The following is a 21831-nucleotide window of genomic DNA, read 5'->3' as shown; positions in this document are numbered from 1 at the left end:
TGTGGGTATGTAAGAAAATGATCCTTGTTCTTAGGATATATATACTTAAGTACTTAGGGGTAAATCTCCAATCTACATTCAAATATGTAAGGAAAAAAAAATTTTTTTCAATGTGTTGGTGAGAGAGAGGGAGAGAGAATAAGTAAATGGGAAAACTGTAAACAATTGGTGAATAAAGCTCCTGGTGTTATTCTTGTGCTCCTCAAGCTCCTGTTGTTCCTCAGCTCCTGGTGTTCTTGTGATTTTTCCTGTGTTTGAAATTATATTAAAATAAAGTATTTTAAAAATTCAAAGAAATTTCAGCAAAGTACACACAATTAAAGGCACACTTAAATACATTCTAGGGGGTTCCTAGAGGAGCATGAGTTGGGATAGGGATAGAGGAGGAAGATAAGTAAAACCAAAGTGGTACCTGCTTCAACTGACAATGATCATAGACCAAGAACCAGAATGATGACCCCCTCTCTCTGTAGTAAGGTCAGGAAGAGGTAATGGAGAGATAGATACATGCTCCTCAAGAAGAGAGTAGTTTGGATACTGTTCTGAGATAACAACTTGAATTGGATTTATTAAATCTTGCCCTTTCCCATGCATTTCAAAAAAGTAGCTAGAGCCTTGCTTTTTTCATTGCCTTGGGGTCTTTTGCAGGGTAGGAAGCAGCAGCTATTTGAAGACCATTGTTCCTCCTGCTTCTTACAAAAGCCTAAATTCCATGAGGGGATTTAGCTGAGGAATACATTCGAGGGTACTTAGGGAGAGAATTCAGCTAGAATTTTTTAAAAAGGTAGAGGTCAGAGAAGGAAAAGGCAATCTAGGGCAGATAGGCTTTGGACACAGTGTACCCAACCCAACTACACCAAATAACTCTGTGTCCTAATTGGACCAGAAAGGATAGTGTGCTTGGCGAAATGTATATCTCAAAGATATACAGAGTGTATCTGTATATTTGTATAAGTGGCGGCCAGAAGAATCTCCTTAATGATGGGCTGCAGTGTAAGACCTTAAGGTCTTTGTACAACCCTGGGAAGTCTTATTAATAACTTAAATTTCCTGCCAGCACAGACAGATAAATGCTTAGATATTTATTTAATTTACCAGCAGAGAATAACAGAATGGGCATTTCTGAACTCTTGAATTTATCAGATAAAATTCTAATTTGCATCAAATATGTGCTTCTGTTTATAAAATGGTCATTTACTAAGCTGGTTTTCCAACTTTATAAGTATTTTATACCCTGTATAATTTCATGTCATCACCTGTATCACATGGTCATGTCATCACCAGCAAAATATATATATATATGTACATATATATATGTGTATGTGTATATATATATGTCACCTTTATCAGTTCCTTAAGAAGAGAACTTTAGAGAGAAATAAGTTTCAATGTACTGTTGTACAGAAATAACCACTAGCAGTTATTTTTAGCTTCCTCCAAGTGCCATTTTTGTTTTAGGTTGAAGGCTGTTTCACTCCAGTAGAGGTAGAGAATGTGACCTTAGTATAACTTCTGTAGTCTTAAAAAGGCTTAGAGAAGGAGACAGGTGGGTGGCAATAGATAAAGAGAGAGTGTCTGTGCAACCAACCAGTGTTGTGATTCCCAAGACAATTCAAGGAAATAAAATAATATATTTTTCTTCAAAATATTTAACTCTTTTGAAAATATCAATTGTTTCTCAACTCTCTCTAAATAAAAGAAAACAAACTCCACATCTAATTCTTAGGGGTGGGGCAGTGGAGAAAATCTATGAATTGCCAGAATTGAGGTGTGTGAAGAGAAAAGTAATCTTTCTAAATGAGTGGCTAGGGAGGGAGGAAAGAACAAAGCCAGAAAAGAGTAGAGAGAAGAAAGGGGCAGGTAAATGAATGAAAGAGGCAAATTTCTTTGCTTGTTGAGGAGAGATGAATGCATCCTGGCAGAGAAAGACTTAGAGACCAATCTGGATCATAAAGTACCAATATAGGTTTAAATATGCTCTACATGCTTGTGATGCATGTGTGTGCTCTCCTTTTTAAGTGGTAAATTAGATCTTTGTATACAGATGTGTGAACAGTGGAGGCATGAGATAATGATCCTAGTGTACTGCAAGTAATTGAAACATCTCTCTTTCTGGCAGCTTTTCAATGTCTTGAGCTCAGACCTGACATGAGCCTATCCTGGCCTACCTGGGATGATCTAGATTAGTGCTTCTCAAACTTTCATGTGGATATGAATCACCAGGGGACCTGATTAAAAATGCATATTCTGACTCAACAATGTATTGTTAAGGACACTTCAAGTGATTAAACTACAAAGAGGAAGAACACATTGATTAACTAAAATTCAGAATGGGGAAGGAGGTGGGAAGGAATTCCCGGGGCCACAAATAGAGCATATATTATTTTTCAAGAGTTGCCTAGAGAATACATGGATGTTCATTTTACTGTTATCCTTTAAAATATACATACAAACTTAAAAAATGCATATTATGTTTCAGTATGTCTGAGGTAGGGCTGGAATTTCTAGTATATTCTATTACTTCTGAGGTGATGACAGTGCTGCTGATCCTCACTCCAAACTTTCGCAGGCAAATGTCTGGAACACACAGTCAGAAATCCACAGAGATATTCAAAGATGTGCAATATGCATATACACCAATGAACTTGGACATATAGGTACAGGGAAGGATATTTGCTCACTCATTTAGATAATTTTGAGTGCATTTTTAAAGGGCAGGCACTATATACATATAGACATATACATAGAGAACACATTTTAGTAATAATCTTTACAAATATCCTTAAAAATCACAAAATAATTCATTGCTTTCCCAAGGCATGCCATCACTATCCTGCATCAATCTCTTTGAATGGCCTTGTTTTCCTTACTCTTATTTACTAGCTGACTTTAGGCTGGGTATTTGTCTGCTCCCAGAAAATGATTCCAGTACCTAAGACATTTCTCTTCATGGTCTAAAATTCTTAAAGTGGCTGTATGACATAGAGGTGTCATGAGTATTCAAATGAGGAGGCTTGAACTTAAATCTCAACTCTGTTACTTATGACACAACTTCAACCTCCTTGAGCTCCAGTTTCTGCATTTGAATATGATGACAATAAAATCTCCCTCATGCATATGGCTAGTCACCTAATTCAACAAATATCTATGGTAGGTTGATTGCCTATAGGAGACATAGTAATGAAGTTGATTCAATTTCAATTTGATTTCTATTTCTTGACTCAAAGAATTCATAGTCTAGTTGAGAGATGCAGAGGTATATAAAGGAAATAGCACAGGAAGAAAATGATTAATTTTACTAGGTGGGTGTTGGGGGATAAAGTCTTCCCAGTCCCAGAGGAACTGATAGCTGAGAAAGAGCTATCTTATAGAAAAGGAGAAAATAGAGCCATGCCTCTCAAATTTAATCTGCATCCAAGTCATTGGAATTGAAAAACCTGGGGCAAAGTATGTGATTCTGTATTTTCTAACAAGTTTTAGGTAATATTGCATACCTACGTGGAGAAGCAAGAGAAAAGGAAATTTCAGGTTAAAGAAATGCCAGCACAAAGGTAACGCTGAAAAGTAGTTGGTGAATTTGAAGAGCAGTAGGCAGTTTGGATTGGTTAGACCAATCATTAATTGCAGGGGAAAAGTTGTGGGAGGTGATACTGGGAAAGAAGGCAGAGTTAGCTCAGGTGAGCATTATGAAAAGATATAAGTGATTCTTCTTGGTACTTAATGAGGATTTTAGCAAAGTTGCAGGATATAAGCTCAACACACAGAAATAAGTTGTATTTTTGTATACCAGCAATAAACAATCTAAAAAGGAAATTAAAACAATTCCATTTATAATTGCATGCAAAAGAATATAATACCTAGAAATTGATCTAACCAAGCAGGTAAAAGATGTACACTGAAACAACAAACATTGCTGAAAGAAAGTAAAGAACTACATAAATGGAGAGACATCCCATATTCATAGATTGAAAGACTTAATAACATTAAGATGTTAATACTATCCAATCATCAAATTCAATTATCAAATTCAAAGTAGTTCCTATAAAAATTTCAATGGTTCTTTTTGCAGAAATGGAAAAGCTGACCATCAAATTCATATGGAATTGCAAGGGGTCCTGAAATAGCCAAACAATAATAAAAAAGAATAGAATAGAAAGACTCATACTTCCTGATTTTAAAACTTATTACAAAGTTACAATAATCAAAATATCATGGTACTAGCATAAGGATAGACATATGGACAAGTGGAATAGAATTGAAAGTTCAGAATAAATCCATACATCTGTGGCCAATTGATTTTTCACAGACATACCAAAGTTATTCAATGGGAAAAGAATATTTTTTTCAACAAATGGTTCTGGGACAACTATATATCCACATTAAAAAAAAAGGAAGTTCAACCTCTACCTCACACCATATGCAAAATTTAAGTGTTGGGAGAGGAACATATGGGAACTCTTCTTTACTTTCTCTGAAATTTTCCTATAAACTTAAAACTGCTCTAAAATTTTATATAATTAAGAAAAAGTTCTCCATATGAGACAGCAATACACATTATTAGAATAGCTGAAATGAAAAAAAGACTGACAATAACAAGTGTTGTTAAGGATGTGGAGCATCTGAAACTCCTGTACATTGCTACTGGGAATTGAAAATCATACACCTACTTTGGAAAACTGTTTGGCAGTTGTTTTATAATGTTAAACATATACTTACCATATGGCTTAGCAATCCCATTCCTGGGAACTTGTCCAAGAAAAGTAAAAACTTATGTGCATAAAAAGACTTACTATGAAATGTTCATAGCAGCATCATTCATAATAACCAAACACTGGAAACAAAGTCCATCAACTGGTGACTGGATATATAAACTATACATACAATGGGGATACTTCTCAGAAATAAAAAGGAATGAATTACTGACACACCTAACAACTTGGGCGAATCTCAAGTATTATTATAAGTGAGATATTCATACACAAACACTACATACTGTATGATTTCATTTATGTGAAATTCTATAAAAGGCAAAACTGTATTATTGACATAAAGCAAATTAATTCTTGCCAGAGGCCAGGGTCAGAGAGGGTGTTTATTATGAAAAGAAGCAAGAGAACTATTGAGGAATAATGGAAATATTTTGGTTTTGGTGGCAGTGACATAATTGTATGTATTTGTCAAAACTCACCAAGTTCAATGCTAAAAATTGGTGAATGTTTTCATTTGTAAATTATACTTTAATAAGAGTAATTTTAAAAAGCATTGAAAAGTGAACTCAAAATAGATCAATGACAAATACAAGATCTAAAACTATAAAACTCTTAGAAGGAAACATGGGGTAAATGAAACAAAAGAAAAAAAAAACACTGATAAATTAGATTCTGCCAAAATTAAAAATTTTAGTGCATCAAAAACCTTAATTAAGGGAGTTCCCATCGTGGCGCAGTGGAAACAAATCCAACTAGGAACCATGAGTTTGCAGCTTCGATCGCTGGCCTCACTCAGTGGGTTAAGGATTCAGCATTGCCGTGAGCTGTGGTGTAGGTCACAGACGTGGCTCAGATCTGGCGTTGCTGTGGTCATGGTGTAGGCTGGCAGCTGCAGCTCTGATTTGACCCCTAGCCTGGGAACTTCCACATGCCTCAGGTGCAGCCCTGAAAAGAAAAAAAAAAAAAGCCTTAATTAAGAAAAGACACTATACAGAATGTCAAATATTAGCAAATCACATATCTGATGAGTCTAGTAACTTGAATTTATAAAGAACAGTTACAACTCAATAACAACAAAAAAAATCCAATTAAAAATTGGACAAGTTCTTTGTCCTTCATAAAATATATACAAATGGCAGTTCCTGTCATGGCTCAGTGGGAATGAATCTGACTAGGAACTATGAGGTTGCAGGTTCCATCCCTGGCCTCACTCAGTGGGTTAAGGATCCGGCATTGCCGTGCAGTGCTCTATGGTGTAGGTCACAGACATAGCTCGGATCTGATGTTGCTCTGGCTGTGGCCCCTAGCCTGAGAACCTCCATATGCTGCGGGTGTGGACCTAAATTGTGAAAAAAAAAAAAAAAGGGATACAGATGGTTAAAAGTGACATTAAATTTGTTCAATATCATTAGACATTAGATATGCACATCAATGTCACTTCACATCCACTAAAAAGACAGTACTAATAATTAAAAAAAACCCACCCAAATGTAACAAGTGTTGGTGGAAATAGGGAGAAATTGAAAACATTGTAAATTGCTGGTGGGAATATAAAGTGGTTCAGCTGCTATAGAAAGCAGTTTGAAAGTTTTTTAATAAGTTAAAAACAGAATTATCATTTGACCAAGCAATTCCACTCCTAGTTATAGAATCCCTCGATTGCAAAGCAAATACATGTACATACATGTTCATAGCAGCACTGTTCACAACAGCCGAAACATACAAACAGTCCTAATGTCCATCAACAGATGAATGGATAGACAAATTGTGGTACATGAGTATAAAATTTAATAACATATACATATAGTAATTTTTATTCAGCCACAGAAAAGGAATGAGGTATTGATACATGCTACAATGTTGAGGAACCTAGGAAACATTACACTAAGTGTAAGAAGCCAACCATAAAATATTATATATTGTGTGATTCTATTTATACAAAATACCCAGAATATGTAAACCCACAGAAAGCAGACTAGCTGTTGCCAGGGGCTGGGTTTGGGAAGGAATAGAAAGTAACAGCTTAATGGGTACAGATTTCCTTTTGGGGTAATGAAAATATTTTGGAACTAGGTAAATGGTGGTAGCTGCACAATACTGTGATTGTACTAAGTTGTTCACTTAAAAAGAATTTTTTCAATTATACCTCAATGCCTCAATAAAACTGGAAAAAAATTACAAAACACACACAACTCAATATGAAATAAAGTGTTTAAACTTCTGTTACATGAATTTCAACTCAAAAGAAAAAGATGCAGATGAAAGATGATGAGTTTGGATTCAGGGAGACAGAAAAAGGGAGGAAATGAAGCAGACTATGAGTGATACTGGACAGAGGCAAAGAGTAGAGTGGAAGGAGTGAAGGGTGATCCTGAACCTTCTCACTTGGAAGAGCTAATGCACGTTGCTATAAATGGGAATGGGGAGGAAAATCAGGTTTGAGGTTAAGACAGTTAAGTTGGGTCATGCAGATGGAGGTGCCTGTGGAAGTGTAGGTGGAACTCTCTCAGTTGATTGGACCACTGGCTCTAGAACTAGTTATTCACATCTGGAATATAATGGGAGAGAAGAGCTATAAGACAGTCTTGTGGACAGACCTAATGAGTAAATGTCTCTTCTCAATCAAAATATTGATTATGTACCAGAAATCACTAACTTCCTTACCTTACTGCTCCACCCAAGATTCTTTCAGTAGATTCAGTTTTGCCATTTTAATTGATTAGTGAAGAGTGAGGAATCTGTAATACTAAGGGTTCATCCAGGGACACACAGTGTATCCATCCTAGAATCAGAATTATCCAGCACTCAAGCTCATACCACCCTTGCTTAAACACCACACTTACCAGGCACCATTTCGCCAGTGAATCTCAGATTCAAGGACTAAGTATTGCATAACTTCCCAGGCTGGTTTGCCTCCTGGAGAAATGTATCAATTTTCTAAAAGTCTCCAGAAAGTTATCTGGAGCAAGTTTTTTTGGTATCTTAAGGCCAGAGCAAGGCCACCACTCTGAGCCAACTCAGTTTTAGCTCAAGAATCCGTCAGCACAATACATCTGTATTCTCAGTTTCTTCGGGCTGCATTTGCTGCTTTGTCTCCCAGTTACCACTCTTCCTCCTGACAAAAAATGAAGCCATGAATCCCCATGTAGAGGAAATATTATCTTTGCTGTAGGGGCATTAGGCAGAAAGACTATTTCTCTAAGTTCTGACCACTTCTATGTTAATGCCCATATGCTTCAAGTTTGGAATCCAATGGAAATGTCAATTTCACTGAAAATAAAAACACGTTTGTAAAATTATGCTAAAGCAGGATTTGAAAATTGAGGACAAAATTGTGAGCACTCTAGAAATATTTATTCACATCTGGAAACATTTGATAGAGGCTCAAGGAGGGACAAATGAACTACATGTATGTATAGGACTTATGATTTTCTCTTTTTCTTGATCTATTTCTCTCTACAACCTCTTTGGATCCTCCTTACTCTTCCCAGACAAGCCACATTGGAAACCTGCCCTTACAAAATTCTTCCTGCCCCAATTTAATGCTTCCTCTCCTTTGTAGCTTATTTTGAGCCACACAATCCCAGATGGTCAGTCTGGGAACAGATACAGACTTTTTCAAAGAGGCAATATTGATTCCCTCTAGACCCACAATGACCCCTTTCTTCTACCTCTTCTTACTCCAGTTCACAAGGCCTTTAATCCCCACTGAACACAGTGCCCCAGAATGGGTCAGAGAATGGGCCACAACTCAAAATCAACTGTTCCGATCCAGGAAGCTTTGACTGGCACAAGCAGTGTTCCATTAAGCAGGGTCTGGTGCCATTGTTTTTTACAAGGCTCTCACCAGCTGGCCTTGCTATGCTTGGCTAAGAATTAGACGGCCGGGAGGATCTGGCTTGAATAGGAAGATAGACAAGAGCTGGCTTTAAAAGGTGATACCCTAAGTACAAGCTTGAAGGGACAGGGAATAGGCAATGTCCCTGACAGGGGTGGTTCTGCTTTTGCAGAAGAACCAAGAAGGCAGGAGAGAAACAAGTGTACATATTCTTATCTGGCTCCGAAACAAAACCAAGATCAGAAGAACACTGAATCCACTCATTCCAATTCACAAGTGCCCCTTTGGCTCCAGATCATAGGAAAACCTCCTGTGAGGAATTAAAACAAAATTTTACCTAAAACCTTAATGTTCACAACAGGTATCTGCAGCATAAAGAGGCTCATTGCAATCATTTTTTTTTGGAAGCTGGCTTTCTTAGTCAGCTTTTCAAAACATCATTTATCCAGCAGCAGAAAAATATGAGATGCCCTATTTATGAATTCCAGCACTTTAAAAACATAAGCAATGCTAGATTAAAAAGTTTTTAAGCTACAATGAAATCATATCCACTCAGCATAATCAGTATTATATATTGATATTATTCCATGTCTATTTCAGCAGTTCACCAAACATAATAATGTTATAAAAAGACAATTTTATAAATGGTTGGAATCACTAGTTCTAGAATCAAAAGAATTCTGCCACTCACCAAGTGAGTATCTACTAAGAGTCTCTTAATTTCTCTAAGTTTCATTTTTCATTTTCAAGGTGGAGGTTGATAATATCTCCTACACTGAAGGTCAAAAACATAAACACTTAGCATGAGGTTGGCATATCATAAATACATTATAAAAGATAGGAATATTACTGTTATCACTAATTTCTAATTATTTGGGAATCCTCAAAGTATGTCAATTATTATATCTATCCCAATCAATCCTTTTAAATAAGTATTTATTAAAGTGGTCGTTAACACTGTACTGTCCCACTAGGCTGTGCTTTATGCTGTGTGATCTGTTACTATTTCTGATCCTCCCTGTCTCTTAGCTTTTGCATCTTGGCAGGTTATTTTTTAGAGTCCTTCTTTTTGCTTCTTTTAATCTGACTTCCCTGTAAATGAAAAAGAACCCTCACTTTTCCTTTAAGAAAACTAGATAATCTTATGTGTTAAATCAGAGGGTTTAAATTTCTACACAATTATAAATAAGCAGACTGTTCAAACTTCGTTCTGATAGAGAGAAGTACATGGGTTTTATGATATTTATTTCTTTTCAACCTGCAAAGAGTTGTCTTGTCATGAAGACATATCCACTGAAGAAGGGGAGAATGGGACTAAGCAGAGAGGGAGGTATTGCAAAACCATGGAGATAGGTAAGGGCTTGTTGGAGAAGGGTTAGATGTTCATGGTGCCTGGGATGTAGGTGAGGAAAGGCTATATGTACATTGATGAGATTGGAGAGCTAGGGTTCAGTTACTCTGAGTATTGTATAATATTAATAAAAATGGCTAAAATTATAATTATTTTCAATTTTTTGGTGCTGTGTTATTATACATATATTATCTAATTTAATCCTTACCACAATCCTGTTAAATCTATACTATAATTATATTCATTCTATAGATGACAAAATTGAGGCTTGGGAGACTAAGTAAATTGCCCAAGGTCTATCAAGGACTATTTGACTTTACACTTGTAACTACCATGCTGTATTCTGCCCTGGAATTAATGTCTATGCTAATAATTTGGGCTTCCTTTTGTGGGCAATGGGAAGTCATGGGAAATTTTAAATGGAAAAGTAATATGAGATTTATTTTTAGGAAAATAGCTCTGAACAATGGCTTGTAGAGGGAAGAGGGTGAAGGCTGGGAGGACTAAAGTCAATCAAAATTAGGCTGGACATTCAAAATAGACCTGAGTGGGACTTAAGCTAAGACTTTGAGAGTAGGGGTGAAGACTCCAAAAACATCCTAAGGTAGAGGCAGTGGGTCTTGGGAACTGGCTAGATGAAAGAAAAGAAGTAGAGTAATTCACTCATGTTTTAAGATTGATGAATGAGTGAGTGGTATGGCTACATTTATGTTTGGGCAGCATTTCTTATTTTGTCTTCTTAGGAAGAGAAACATTAAGGTTTTCCTTCAAAAGGAACCCATTAGCAAACATGGTTGGGTTAGATAGGATTGTATGATGCAAGAATTTTCAACATGTGTAGCCACTACTGAGCATGGGGAATCACAAAACAAACAAACAAACAGCTCCTTAGGCATTGGGGGGGATATATGGCAATATGGGTCTAGTTCTCAAGAGGGCTGACCTGGAGGTAGAACTTTGAGGATTATTTTCTTCAGCAGATCTTTGGCAGCATTTCTGTGTCTGTCGCAGTGTCTGCTCATTTGACATGTATTGCTAAGTAAAGCTATTTTGAAAATTCTGAAACTTGTGGCTATACATCGTAAGTTGGAAATGTAACATGGGTGAATACTAAAATATATCTACCTCTGGGTGGAACCAAATGCCTCTTCTACAAACTGTGTACCATCCAATTTAAACTGGAAAACTTTTGGAATTGTAAGAATGAAATGTTATTAACTAAATAAAAAAAGACAAGATTTGGTTAATTTTTTCATATGCCTCTGGAAGAATCAGGGAGCTCAGTACTTCATTGGAGCAGACTCAAGGGTTCAAAGAAAATTCGACTCAGTTGACTGGGGACTTATATGACCCACAGGAAGAAACCACCCATGCCTTTGTTGGTAGAATCACATCAGCATTTGTACACTGGTAGAAATATGCTCTCAGCAGCCCAATGGCAGAAATATGCTCTCAGCTGTCCAAGTCTGTGGTTTCTCTGGTCATACAGTAAATGACTTGTAACCTTAAATAACCCACAAGGGTTTGAATGACAGAGCTGGGAAATCCTTGCTAGCAACCACAGCGCAATCTGTTGACCTATCATTTTATGTCAGCATGGGGCAGGTTAACACATGCTATCAAAGACCTACTAGATGGTTCACTTAGTCAGTGGCAGATCCTAGACCAATATGACCCTCATGGGTTTGGTTTTTTTTTTTCTTATTCTAATTGAATGCTTAACATGTGGTAGGCAGTGTTGTAAATACTTTATAGATATTAACCTTCAACCCCATAAGGTAGCATTATAAGTATTCCTATTTCATAAATGAGGAAAGTGAGGCAAAGAGAGGAAAAAGCAATTGCCTAAGACCACAGCTTTATACAGCATAGAGGTGAAGATTCTGGTTCATATATTTTCATCCACAGGGTATCCAGAGACAAATCGTATTGATTCCAGCAGTATTTCCCAAACTTCAGTCACTCACGTGCCCCATGGCACTGATTGTTGTCATACCCACAGACTACCTTTAATATTATTTATTTAATGGGTTTTTAAAAATACACGTTCAAAGTTTTACCTTTCCCCTAGCATTCTAGAATATACAAACTCACACAATTCAAGGGCTGATTATTTTTCTAATCCACGTGAAAATAAATTCATAACTCTTTAAAAATTTTGTCCTTGTCCTTTCTAAAATTTGTTCTCTACCATCCATGGGCATCCACTTTTCCTCTGAACTGCTTAGGTTGTAAAATAGAAAGTTATTCATTCTAGACATTAAGTATGCATTATCATTCAGCACAGGTAACAGTTATAGAGAACCTGCTGTTATGTTCAGGACAATGTGTCAGTGAATTCCTTATTTTGTATGACCTTGTCCATGAAGTTGAGCCTGATAACCAAAACCCACACAGATTTCTTCCTGCCCTGGGCCCAGAGTGTATACTTGATAATTGAGCATTTTACAATGGACTGTGATACTCTCTAATTATGCCTCTCTCCCCAGTAAGATTTTAAGCCCCTCCAGAATATTACTAGTGTATCCCCCATAACCTTAAATAAAAAAGCCTTGAATTCATGCTTAGTGATGTAAAAAGCACATTTGTTAATGCCCGTGTTTAAAGTGATCTAAACACAGGAAGAGAAAAAGAAAGACACAGTAACTGAGCTCGCACTATTTACCGGACAGCCTTCTATCATTATCTCCATTTGGAATTAATCTCCACAGCAGCTCTATGTGGTAGGAAACAGGTCAAAAGAAGCCATGTATATTGCAGAAGTTCATGCAATTGGCAGGTGGCAGAGCTGGAAGCAAAACTGAGATCTGAGATCTGGCTGATTCCAGGTGAGCAGCTTTTTTACTGCAGCAGCCTTCTGCACTCTACTTCTAGTAGAAAAAGACACTTCAGAAGGAGTGAAGACAATTTTCTCCATCAGGGAAAGACACTGCATTTTCTCATTGTCTCAGAACATTGGTCCTCTGCTGTCAAAAGCTAAATTAATAGGTAATAACAAACCATGACCATTGGCAAAAGGCTATGGAAAGAGAACTTTGGCATAGATGACCAGGGTAGTTAACCATCAACACAATTCTGTGGGCCAGTCTTGACCAGGCTCTCATTCTCCACTGTGAGTCATACAAATTCCAGGCTAGAGCATGGCCAATTGGTTTATGTCCGAATGGGTTGGGCACTTGTGGGTCCAGCAGCTGCAAGTTTTTGTTTGTTTGTTTGTTTGTTTAAATCTTAGCTCATTCACAGGAGATTAAAGAGACATGCCTGGGAGGAAGAGATGACCAGGCCCTTGACTCTGTTCAAAGCCCTACTTAACACTCTCAAGTGGACAGCCAGGTGGGAGTTGGCAAGCTGAGAGGGAATGCCCAACTGAGGAGAAAAGTGGCTTCTTGACACCCTCTGAGGACCTCAGCAGGTGTGAGGACAAGGACCTGCCTGCCGTTGCTGACTTGCAGGCAGTGTGACTTTGTATGCCAAGGTTCAACAGCTTTCTAGCTTCTTCCTTAAGCTGACCCTGCAGCAAGTCTACTCTGGTTCACTCTGCAGAGAGAAACACATTTAATCCACAAGTCTCTTAAAATATGCCAGGAGCGGGACTTGAGGGGTCTTTTCCCAGAGAATGCGGAGTTTGTTAATTAAAAGTAACTAAAATAACACCTCTTGTCTAAAAAAGTCAAGGACATTGAATTTCAGTAAGAATAAATATGCCATTATTTTCTTTTAATTGGGGGGGATGGTGAGGGGATTTAATCCCTGTGTGAGCTCATATCTCAGGGATTAGGGTTTTTTCTCCACATAAGGATAACTGTTCCCTTTGAGCAGACTATTGTGGGAGTGAGGGTTGAAGACCAGCATATGAACCTGTAGCAAATATCAGCTCCCTTCTTTTTCTTTCTTATTCTGTAAATATCTCTTGTACTTAGAAATAGTAAGTATGATATATATGATATATGGATTGTATCTCAATTAAAAAATTGGAATCTTAACAAATCAAGATTCAACTCTTCCCTATGACCTTTTCCTTAGAAATACATTCCTCCTTCAGTCTCTTTTCTTAACACACATGCCCAAAGGAAAAGGGAGAGTGGAGGTTGTGCATGTGCACATCAGAAAGTCTCTGATCCTCTGGAAGAAAAAAAAACAAAAACAAAAGGAAGAGTTGAATTTATTCTCCAGAATATATTTATCCTATGAACCAAATGATACAGGCTGTGGGGGTGCCATGTGAGAAAGCCTGGGAACCAAGATCTTTTTTATCAGGACCGTAGGTATTTTGAGCAAAACTTTCTTCCAGTGGAAGGAGTGCTTTATGATAATACTAGCTAAGGTTCAGTTAAATGGCAATCCTTGAAGTATTTAACACAGTGGAACTCTGCCTTTCTTTACCACATTTTTATCCTGCTATCATCTCCATTTCACAGATGCAGCATTGGAAGCACAGAGTAGTTAACTAGTCCAAGACCATCCAGTTGATAGGTAGGGGAGGCCACATACAGCCTAGGCAGAATAACCACAGTGTTCAGACCTCAACTGCCCAATGTTTCCTAACATTCAAGAGATGGGGTATGTTGTGCTTAGACAAGGCAGCATGGCCTATGCCATTCTCTTCTTTGGAGATGAACAGACACATGCTCACTGCTGAGCCAGTCTCTTAGATCCCACTCTTAAGAGGAAGACTAATTGGGTTCTTTGGGTGAAGGGAAGGGAAGATTAGACTAGAACTTCACCCTACAACTTTTTAAGAAGATGGCTACCTAAAGATAGGCATTTCAGAGACAAGGAGTTAAAGGAGTAGAATTAACCAAGACATTTATAACTGACATTGTACATGAACTGCAGAAGCAGGAGTGCTGGAAAGAGTGAGGCTGGGAAATAAATATGAAGCTGGGAAGGAAAGCAGTCTCCAGATCTTGGAGAGCTTTGTTTGCACCAACGGAGTTTGATTTTATCCTGTGGGTCAGTACTTCACCAATTTTACCACTTTAAGTCTTAAGAGAGTAACTGCATATCTCCATAAATTCTGGGTCAGAGGCAGCAATTCCAAGGGTGTAATCCTCAGGAATCCCATGTTGCATATTAAACAGCCAGAAAGTTATGTGTTCTATCTACTCCTTCATATATTTGTGTTTGTTAATATAAAAACAATGTTTGACATATACATCAATGGCATTACCGAAGATCCTTCATATTTATCATGTGCCCTTGCTTATACTGTGATACTCCTTACCTCTAAAAGAATCTCTTCTCTGATTTGAAAATCACAGGTCTATACAAAAGGAACCACTGAAAGGTATGAAACTAGGCATGACATGATTGGACTCAAGCAATACCTTTTATCTGCCAATGGATATACTATTTGTATAAATAGTTAATTTGCCACTGTTCCTCACTGTAAGAGTGAAGCCTTTATTTTCCCTCCCAACTTAAGCTATATTTGAATCTTGATTTTTATCAATAGAAGAAACATCATTAATTTTCTCTGATGCTTTCCAACAGACTCTCCTAGTTGCTAGCTCTTCATTCATATCTGGCATCCTCATTTTCTGGGCAAAAAAGCCATTAACATTTGAAATAAGCTGTAACAGTAATAAAAATTATGGTGATAATGCATCTCTCATTTATTTAGCACTTACTCTACGTCAGAGTCTGTGCTAAGTGATTTACATTTATAGTCTCAATTGATCTCTACAACAAGTCAATGAGATCTGATATCATCATTATTGGAGATTGAGGCTTAGAGATGGCAGAGCTGAGATTCAAACATTGGCAGATGAATTCTGAGTCTGTCTCTCTTCACCTGTGAGCTATATTGACTGCTCTTCTGCCAAGAAGCTTGGATCTACTATTCAGGGAGTAACTCAGCCAGAATTGGTCCACACATAGCCAATTCTGAGCACAACTTTTTCCTGCAGGTAGTACTCCCCAAAGCCTTTCAGTGATTCACTTCCGGGTCACCTCTACCCTCCCTGAGCCTTATGAGACATTTAAATGCCAGAGCCACATTTATTCTTTCCAGCTACATCAGTTCTTTTCCTGAGGACATGCTATTTTCGTTAGGATTAAAACTGCCCTCAGCAATAAATATTAAAAACCTGCCCAGTGAAAAGAGCAGCTTCCTCAGAAGCTTATGAGGATTAGAATTTTTAAGCAGGTCTTGCTACATATGACCACCCCTCTTCTTTACCATCCTTTTGTGTGTGCCTGCTTGGATGTGTTTTTGCCATCAATCAGATTTGGTGTTTTGCTCAAATCCGTTCATACTAATTGTCTGCCCATATTGCTGCATGCTCTGGATAGAATGGTCAGGGGGAAATGGAACCTCACTCCTTCTCCCACCCCTGGAGGGATTCAGATTTCATGTGCTTGATCTTCGTTGGTGGCAAGATGAAAACACTTGCTATACATAGCAGCTTTCCTCCCTGACGTTCAATGGCCACCCTGCTGATGGGGGCATCTCAGCCATCCTATTTGTTAGGGAGCCACCCACGGAAGACTCAGACCAGCAGAAGCCAGGAATCAGCTAGCTGGGGCTGGGAGGCTCTCTGTGTGTGGTGATCCAGCAGAGAGACTTGGGAAAGTTAATTATTTGGGTACAGATTGCGGTTCCACTGCATCATGGCATGAGCTGGTGATCTCCAGTCCACTGAAGTCTATAAAATGAAGGTGCTAATATCTACCCTTTGGGGCTTCTGGAAGAATTAAAGGAATTAAAGTGTTTAGCATAAAGCTTGGAGCAGAGGGACGCTCCCTGAATATTAGCATCTTCCCCTCCTCTCTCTGTCTGCAAACCTTAATAGTAGGTGAGGCATTTGTTATCTATGTTCCTAAACGTCCCTGAAGAGTTGTGGTTCCTGCCTTAGAAACCACATTGACTGTTCTTAGCTAATTGGGTGTCCTTGGGCCTCAGCTCTTCCATATGAATATATGATCTTGGGATTTAAAAAAAAAAAGTATACAGTAATTATATTCTTGGACAAATGGTACATTTTCCAGAAAAGCACAGAGAATTCTTTCAGCACCTGGAGCTGGGTAGGAATTGCTTGATATATGGATAGCAACTCACAGTAACTAATGATTTACAATAAATACTTCAGCAAAGAAAAGTCTGGGTAAGCTCTATATTTCATCCTTCTGGCAATGAGCTATTCAAAGGTTTGCATCTTAAATCAACTGGTGGTTGTGTACCAGAAGGATGTGGTCTAAATAGATTTGTATGACAGGGCAATTACTCATCACAGAAAGGATCCCAGCTGTCATCGTGGCTTCTGCCTAAGCAGTCAGTGAGCAAGCAGTTATGCAATTACAGAGCCAACCTCCTGTCCACTGTCCCAAAGTTCCCCGAGCCATAGTCACAGAGGATGTTCATTAGTGAGGCCTAGGAGGTACAAAGAGCACAGAATGGGACATCTAGGAGACTGTTTTCTCCCTCATTCTGGTTACTGGTGGCAATTTTGGCAGGTAGCAGAAGAACCAGACTAGGACTCCTCCAATTCAGGATCCTCATGGCCTGGGTGCTAGCTGGGGACAGTGTGGACATGTGCAGATACTTTAGTCTTAGTCTTTGCCGAACACTGACATTGCGACCTGGAACAAGAAACTGCCTTTCTCTATTTGACTGTTACGTTACAAAATAGTGTGCATGAAGGTGGCTGGCACTCAGAGAATGTTATTATTCCACCTTATATTAATGATAGGTAATATCTACACCATGACCCTGTGCCAAGAGCTTGCTAAGCACAAGACATGGATTTTGCTCACAACAACTCCCCATGTTATAGATAAGGAAACTGAAGCACAGAGAGCTTAACTGACTTGTCCATACATAGCTAGGCTGGGGTTAGGAAGTAGCATAGACAGGCTTTGGCCCAGGAGGGTTGGATCCAGACTGCCCTGTAATTGTCATAGGGAGGAAATTTATCCTGGGCTAGAGCTTAGAGAGCACCTTCTGGGCTACGTCTCAATGTATAGCAGGCACGATCTCCATCCTCAAAGAGTTTACTCAGTCTCAATGAAGAGCAAGATAGAATCTCAGGAGTTCCTGTTGTGGTTCAGCAGGTTAAGAACCTGACTAGTATCCATGATGGTGTGGGTTTGATCCCTGGCCTTGCTCAGTGGGTTAAGGATCTGGCATTGCCACAAGCTGCAGCTTAGGTCACAGATGTGTCTTGGATCTGGAATTGCTGTGGTGTGGTGTAGGACAACTTCAGCTCCAATTCAACTTCTAGCCTAGGAACTTCCATATGCCATGGGTTTGGCCCTAAAAAAAAAAAAAAAGAAGAATCGCAAAGTCAAGCAGCTCAGTGTAAACACCCACTGCCACAGGGGCTCAGGGGACTATGATGAACAGCTCCAGGAGACACAGATTCTTTCTCCCGTGGCTTCCATCTCTGCCACCTTTTGCATTTGTGTTTCTTCAATGTTAGTGTTTTATAATTTGAAGGCTCTGATTTTGAACTGAAAGATGAAGCCTGGTTTGGGCCTCAGAAAAAAAAAAGGAAAGAAAGAAAAAAGAAAAAAATAGAGGAAAAAAAAGGAAATAGACATTCCAGAGAGAGAGAGAATTAATAGCAAAATATGAGATTCTTTCCCTTCCATACACAGAAATGTTTCATGGGAAAAACAGTCACTGTCAAAGGAAAGTTACATGTAAAAGGATGTGGGGGAGGGAGGTGGAGAGGATAAGTTGAAATTTGTTTTTTAAGTTCAGAAGGATTACCTGACCCCCAAAGATGGTAAGATGAAGATTATCTTGGTGTCCAAGAGCAGAGATGACCATCCATTGCTCTAACTGTCCCACTCTCACTTTTAGAATAAATAACCAAATGGAAGGGTGGCAGTTGGATCTCATAGGTCACAGAGGAACAAGATGAATGCCAGGGTGTTGGCCCTTTGTTTCTGATGACAGGGTCTGCCTTGTCACTGGTAAACAAGACCTTCTGTCCTCTTAGATCCCTGAAGTGAATGGGCGTGAGGGTGAGCTGGGAGTGTGTGCCCATATTCCCGAGATGAGATGCTGCATATTCATATGGGGAAAGCACTGGCTGACCCTTCCCTCAATCCCGTTTCCTCTCTGCTGGCTGCGCTTGGTGGGCCCTTGTCAGGCCTCAGCCACACGAAAGCTGCAGCCTGGGGACTAGCCTTGTGTGGGGAGAGAGGAACTGCCCTGTAAATAAAACCCTCAGTGGAGAGGGGGTGGGGGGATGGATAGGAAGAGGAAAGAGTCAATGCAGCCAATTAATTTTCCTGTGTTGCTTAAATCATTCTCCTTCAACTTCGTTTGCTGAGAATAAGCATAACTATCCCCTGCCTTCTATTCAGTACATTATATACTGGTCAGAAGTAGACCCACTGTGTAACTCTGAATAAAGGCACCTCAGAAGGGAATGGCTGGTTTTGGTGATCAGTCACCTCCCCTACATGTCACCTGCCAACTTTGAGATCTGCTTACCTCATCATGAAAGGGATTGCTGAGTGTTTTCTGAGTCTTGAAGGCTGTTATTACATGTATTTGGGCATTATACATTGTGTCCTATTCATGAGATTTCTGGCTAAGAGTCACCTGTCCAAAGAAATGAAGCTTCATAAAGCAAAACCTATTTTGATCTGGCACTAAAATCTCCCAAAAGGGTTTCTTGGAACATTGGTCCCATGATATGATCCCAGAGAAATGTACTTTCTGGAAGCTATATAAGATATCTGTACACTAACATATAGTGTATAGCATATAGTGTCTAACATATAGAATAGTGTTTATAGGAGCTTAACCCAGCATTTCCAAAATGTATTTGTTCATTGAATTCTTTTGCTTCACAACATGTAGAGGTAGCCCTCAGCCCTGGTTTAGTGGGACACACTTGTGAATGGTGACAGTCTGGAAGGATTGCTTGTACCACACTCCCCAGTGCACAGACAGGCGTTCTGCTTTGCACCATAAGATTCTGACACCAGAAGAGTAATAGTAAGACCATTAACATTGTCATCCTGTGCCTCTCTCAACACTGTGTCTACAAAGGCTGATAAGCCAGCACTGCCTTAACAGCAGTTGGATCATGTCTCTGCACAACACATGATGCTTCTGTGTTAGAAAAGAAATTAGCACTTTCTTCTACAAAAAGGCTTACACAATCTACCAACTGTTTTTTTTTTTTTCCCAGTAAAAATAGTCAGTTTGTTATCCCCTTGAAAAGATAATAGTGTAACACCAGGAAAATCCACAGATGACCCAAGGGCATGATCAGGCATGAAAATAGAAGGATCGTTTGTGCACTTACTATTAAGCAAACCCTACAAGGCAGATACTGTTATTAAATCCATTTTGCAGATGAGGAAACTGAAGGCAACGTCTTCAGGATCTCAAAGAAGTCATTAGGACTTGAACTCAGCCAGTTAGACTCAGAGTACCCATACTCTAAATCACAGAAGGGGTAGGTAGGTGATGGGGACTCCAGTTTGGTGCATTTAGAGTGACTACCACCGAGGAGGCCACAGAAGTGCCTGGCCTTCCCAACTCTAGATGTGGAGTGGCCAAATCCTTTTTCCAGATCTTTGACGCCATCCCTGCCCACTACCCATATCTGATAGTTCCAGGAGTACTTGACTGTAGGAGCTGACTGTCTTCTACTTAGTAGGGTTTTTACTAGCTGTGGGTTCCACACACTCACCCCCACTCACCTGTAGGGCTGGCTTCATGGGTACACATTTGCACAGGACCATGTACTTAGAAGAGTGCTGTGCTTAGTCTGATACTTGACTGTCACCATCTTGAAATTCTCAATAACATTTTTTTTATATAATGATTTTTGTTTTTTTCCATTATAGCTGGTTTACAGTGTTCTGTCAGTTTTCTACTGTACAGCATGGTGACCCAGTTACACATACATGTATACATTCTTTTTCTCACATCATCATGCTCTATCATAAGTGAGCAGACATAGTTCCCGGTGCTACACAGCAGGATCTCATTGCTAATCCATTCCAAAGGCAATAGTCTGCATCTGTTAACCCCAAGCACCCCATCCATCCCATTCCCTCCCCCTCCCCCTTGGCAACCGCAAGTCTATTCTCCAAGTCCATGATTTTCTTTTCTGTGGAAAGGTTCATTTGTGTTGTATATTAGATTCCAGATATAAGTGATATCACACTTATATTTGTCTTTCTCTTTCTGACTTACTTCACTCAGGATGAGAGTCTCTAGTTCCATCCATGTTGCTGCAAATGGCATTATTTCATTCTTTTTTATGGCTGAGTAGTATTCCATTGTGTATTATATACCACACCTTCCTAATCCAATCATCTGTTAATGGACATTTGGGTTGTTTCCATGTCTTGGCTATCGTGAATAGTGCTGCAATGAACAAGCAGGTGCATGTGTCTCTTTTAAGTAGAGTTTTGTCCGGATATATGCCCAAGAGTGGGATTGCTGGGTCATATGGTAGTTCTGTGTAATGGACTTCCCATGTGGCTTTCAGCATAGCTATTCAGCATTGCCTCTCGATAATTTTTGAAGAAGGAGCCCGCCATGTTCCTTTTGTACCAGGCCCAACAAATTATGAAACTCATCCTGCCTGCTTCTTTGGTATTCATTTTATGTTTGTTAAAGTGGTAAGGTTGTGGTCAACTAATTTTGTGTGGCAAATCTATAACTGAGGATTCTCTCCAAAATGTTTGGCGAATGGTTACTGCAGATGATACGTGGTAACTAGCCAAACAATTGAATGCAAAATACACACTCATATTAGCAAACTATGTTTTGTGACAACAATCCCTCTACTCCAATAATTAGCCATGTAGCCACAGGTCAACCAAAATCCACACCTGTTTTGTGTTTATGTGCTGAACACCCTACTGTCAGAGAAATGCACTCTCATAAGACAAAATGCTTTGTTTCATGAGGTTTTACCTAGAGACTGTGAGTGATCCCTAATAACATTCATACA

The sequence above is a fragment of the Phacochoerus africanus genome, chromosome 2, assembly GCF_016906955.1.
Source record: "Phacochoerus africanus isolate WHEZ1 chromosome 2, ROS_Pafr_v1, whole genome shotgun sequence".
Taxonomy (NCBI): domain Eukaryota; kingdom Metazoa; phylum Chordata; class Mammalia; order Artiodactyla; family Suidae; genus Phacochoerus; species Phacochoerus africanus.
This window is presented reverse-complemented; position numbering follows the sequence as displayed.